At 39.9% G+C, this 4,993-nt stretch overlaps 1 long non-coding RNA gene across 2 annotated transcripts in view; it reads right to left on the bottom strand.

Moving 5' to 3' along the window:
* The window catches only part of LOC129048785 (uncharacterized), a 34,146-nt gene that overhangs the window by 17,483 nt on the left and 11,670 nt on the right, over positions 1 to 4,993 (bottom strand). The window lies entirely within an intron of this gene.

The raw sequence follows: 4,993 nt of genomic DNA, 5'->3' as shown, positions 1-4,993 counted from the left end.
TCTTCTTAACTGGGTATTCTCTTTTGGGAAGAATACAGGCTAATATTGAACCCGTGGGGATTTGGGGGGTGGTGGTTGAATTTTTCACTAATCTAGAAAGCAGTGTGAGTAAAAACTTTCTTAGTGATAGATCCTTCCTCTGAGAAAACAAGAATTAGTACTAAACTAGACTCAGGAATAGACACACAGATATTTGGAGACATGGTGTATGATAAAGGTAGTGTCACAAGTTAGGGAAGAGATGGATAATAGTGCTCAGAAAATTGGCTTATTATATGGACAAAAATGAAGTTGAACCCTCATACAATATAAAACAAAAATCCCAAAGTGATTAAAGACCTAAATGAAAGATAACGTGATATACAGCTAGTAGGAACAAATGGCAAATGTTTTTGTGCCTCGGGGTGAAGATAAATTTCTTAAATAAGATCCCAAAGCACAATGCATAAGATTTGATAGCTTTGATTACTTTGTAATTAAAGGTTTCTATTTGGCAAAGCATCCCATAGTCAAAACTAAAGATGGATATGGATTAGGAGAAAATATTTGCAGTGTCTAAAACTGATAAGGATTGCATATACAAGGGATAGAATATAGAAAGAGCTTCTGCAAATCATGAAGAAAAAGACAACTGAAATAAAAATATGCAAAAATATGAATAGGTAAAATCTAAAGAGAAAACCAGAGTGGCTCATAAGTATATTACCTCACTAGTAATTAGAGATATGCTAATTAAAACACTGAGTTTCTACCTTACATCTTAGTTTGGCAAAAATAAGCAAGAGACTGATCTGATGGGGAATCAGAACTCATGGAATATTTTCTCTTCTTTTCTTTCCTTTTCTCTTTTCCTTTCTTTCTTTTCTTTTTTTTTTTTTAAAAAAGACAGAGTCTTACTCTGTTGTCCAGGCTGGAGTGCAGTGGTGCCTCTGCCTCCCAGGTTCAAGCAATCCTCCCACCTCAGCCTCCTGAGTAGCCGGGACTGTAGGCATGCGCTACACAATTTTTGTTTTTTTAGTAGAGATGGGGTTTCACCATGTTGGCCAGGGTGATCTCGTACTCCTGACCTCAGGTGATCCGCCCGCCTTGTCCTCCCAAAGTGCTGGGATTACAGGCATGAACCACTGTGCCCGGCTACGTGGAATATTTCAGCTGGTGTATTCATTTTGGAGAACAAATGAATGAAACTTACTGAAATTAAGTAATACCTAGCGAGCAATATTGCAGTTTTTAATAGTGTGGCTCTGGAGCTATACTGCCTGAATTTGAATCCCAGCTATGTCATTTGCTAGCTGTGTAACCTTTGGTAAGCCAGTTAACTTCTCTATGCCTTAGTTTTTTCATCTGTGAAATAGACATAATAGTACCTACCTCATAGGTTTATTGTAAGCTTAGAACAATGCCTGGCACACAGTAGTGTCACAAAATTATTAGCTGTTATTGTTATCATTGTCATCATTATCATCAAGTGGGGCAGCCAGCTTCCACGATGGCCCCTAATTATCCCTGCCTTCTGGTATATAACCCCTTGTATAGTCCCCTCCCACAATAAATAAGGTTGACCTGTGTAACCGGTAGGATGTACTAGAAATGTGTGACTTACGAAGGTAGGTCATAAAAGGTATTAAAACATCTGCCTTGTGCTATCTTGGATCCTTGCTCTGGAGGATGCCAGCTTCCATATCATGAGGACACTCAAGCAGCCCTCTGGAGAGGCCCAGGTAGAGAGGCTCTGAGGCCTCTCACCAACAGCCAGCACCAAATTGCCTTCTGTAGGAGTGAATCACCTTGGAAGTGCATCCGCTAGCTCTACTCAAGCCCTCCCTCAGGCTTGCAGCCCTGATCGACCTCGTGAGAGATCCTGACCCAGAACACCCAGCTTCAGATTCTTGAACCAAAGAAACTCTGAGATAATAAATGATTAGTATTTATTTATTTGAGATGGAGTCTCACTCTGTTTCCCAGGCTGGAGTGCAGTGTTGTCATCTTGGCTCACCACAGCCTCTGCCTCCCGGGTTCAAGCAGTTCTCCTGCCTCAGCCTCCCGAGTAGCTGGGACTACAGGTGCCCATGCCCAGCTAATTTTTGTATTTTTAGTAGAGGTGGGGTTTCACTATGTTGGCCAGGCTGGTCTTGAACTCCTGACCTCGTGATCTGCCCACCTCGGCCTCCCAAAGTGCTGGGATTACAGGCATGAGCCACTGCGCCCGGCCATGTTTAGTATTTTTTAAAAACAGCTTTATTGAGATATAATTTACATACTACACAATTCACCCACTTAAGGTATATGATTCAGTGGCTTGTAATATATCACAGAGTTGTGCAACCATCACCAAAATTAATTTTAAAACATTTTTATCATCTGTGGGTGCAAGAAACCTTGTACCCATTAGCAGTCACTCCCCACTTTCCCCTAACTTCTCCAGCCTTAGACAAACACTAATCTACTTTCTGCCTGTATAGTTTGCCCGTTCTGGACTTTCATATATTAATAAGATATGAATGAGACTGTCATATAATATTTGGCCTTTTGTGTCCGGCTTTTTGTGCTTAGCATAATGTTTTCAAGGTTCATCCATGTTGTAGTATGTATCAGCACTTCATTCCTTTTTAAGGCTGAATAATATTCCCTTGTGTGGATATACCACATTTTATTTATGCATAATTTGATGGACATTCGAGTTGTTTCCACTTTTTGGGTATTATGAATAATGCTGCTGTGAACAATTCATGTATAAGTTTTTGTATGGATGTATATTTTCCTTTTTATATTCCTAGGAATGGATATATTCCTAGGAGTGAAATTGCTGGGTCATATGTAACTCCACGTTTAACTTTTTGAGGAGCTGCCAAACTTATTCCAAAGAAATGTATGTGCGTTCCAATTTTTCCACATGCTTGCCAACACTTATTATTTGTCTTTTTGATTATAGCCATCCTGGTGGGTGGGAGGTGGTATATCTCATTATGGTTTTGATTTGCATTTTCCTGGTGGCTAGTGAGGTTGAGCATCTTTATATATCTTTTGGAGAAATCTTTATTCAAATCCTTTGCCCATTTTTCATTTGGGTTATTGGTTATATATACACATACACAGGCACTCTCTTACGTAAAGCGTTCTTTATATATATCTTGGTTATAAGTCCTTTACGAGATATATGATTTGCAAATACTTTTCTCATTCTGTGGGTTGTTATTGTTTTAAGCTGCTCGAGCATTTAGGGAAGGAAGTTTGCATTTAGGGTAGGTAAGCAACAGCAGTTACAGTTATAACCATAACAGTTGTTATACAGCAACAGATAACTAATACTTTAAATATGTACATACTTCAAAGTAGTTCCACTCCTGGCTATATCCTTCAGAGAAATTTGCATTAATCCTTGAGGAGTAGATACAAGGATGTTTTTCTATGTATAGTTTGGGTGGCAAGAATTTGGAAAAAACTTAGATGTCCATCACTAAGGAAATTGATAAGTAAAATGTGGTATATACATATAATGGAGTTTTTTTTTTTTAAGTCAAATGCAAGCTGTTAGGAATTTAGTGAAATGGTAGACTTCAAGTGAAAAAATAAGCAACCATGAAATTTAAAGCAAAAATCAGCTATATAAATTAAACACATGAAGTGATATTATTTTATAAGGAGGATATACACCTTAATCAGTAGAATAGGTTTGTGGGAGGGAACAGAATGAGACTAGAATGGAGAATGAAGCGGGGAAAGGGAAGCAAAGAGGGCTTTGCATGGATGAAAGTGATCGTGTATCATGAACTCAGGCCTATAATAACTCAGTTCTGTGCACCTGAAGCCCTAAGTGCAGCTCCAGAAGCAAGGTCTGGTTTCATGGAATTGACATTTAGTACCCATATTAGGGTAGACTGAACTGCTAAAGCAGACTCCAAATAGACATGTTTTTCCCTTCTGCTCACTCATGTAACATCCAGGTCGTTTCAGGTTGAGAAAGTAGGAGTGGGATACTCTATGAAGTTGTTTAGAGATCAGGCTGATGCCAGCTTCACTATGGCTTCCAAGGTTGTGTTGGGCATTACCATTTTAGTGAGTTGAGCAGAACGTGAAGGATTGCTTGGCAGATGTTACGGGCTAGCTCTAGAAGCGGCACACACTTCTACTGATATTCTGTTGGTAAGAACCTAGTCACAAGGCTCCCTCTTAATGCAAAGGAGCCCGAGGCATATAATATGCATCAGGAAGAAGGGATAAATGGATGTTGTTGGACACATAACATATTATCTTTGCACATTATATACTTCTCAGACTCGTAAAGAAAGGCTGTCCATTCCTCAGCCGTTTGAGACATACATAGATTTTTAGTTTTGAGACCTGAAAATCCCGAAGGGAGTATCAGTTGGGGTCGCTACCAAGTTAGGGATGTCTCTTCCCTAACTCTGGCCAGTGATTGTCAGAGAAGGGCTTAGGTAGGGAGATAAAAGGTAAACTGGAATTGTGTCGAGAATCAGCATTTATGAGATGGAAGTACTTTAATTATTTATTTTTACAGCTCAGGTCTTGCTGTGTTGCCCAGGCTGGAGTGCTATGGCATGCTCATTGCAACCTGAAACTTGTGGGCTGTGATCCTACTGTCTCGCCTTCCCAAGGTGGCAGAGGAGGCATTCAACTCCTAGCTCATTGTCACACCCCTTCTGCACAGCTAGGTTTTGTTTCCATATGGGTTCGGGTTTTAACTTCATTTCTGTGGGAACCCCACACTGTTTCATAGGAACACCTCACTCTAAGAGGCTCAGAGGCTTTAGAAATCTTAAATCACTTTTTTTCCCTTAACAAAGGAATGTATTATTTATTTATTTATTTATTTATTTATTATTTTTTTTATTTTTTTGAGACGGAGTCTCGCTCTGTCGCTCAGGCTGGAGTGCAGTGGCGCGATCTCGGCTCACTGCAACCTCCACCTCCTGGGTTCAAGCAATTCTGCCTCAGTCTTCCAAGTAGCTGAGATTACAGGCACGTGCAGGAA

This window comes from Pongo abelii, chromosome 9 (genome assembly GCF_028885655.2).
Source record: "Pongo abelii isolate AG06213 chromosome 9, NHGRI_mPonAbe1-v2.0_pri, whole genome shotgun sequence".
Lineage (NCBI taxonomy): Eukaryota > Metazoa > Chordata > Mammalia > Primates > Hominidae > Pongo > Pongo abelii.
Note: the sequence above shows the minus strand (reverse complement) of the source record. Positions and strands in the feature narration are given on the sequence as shown.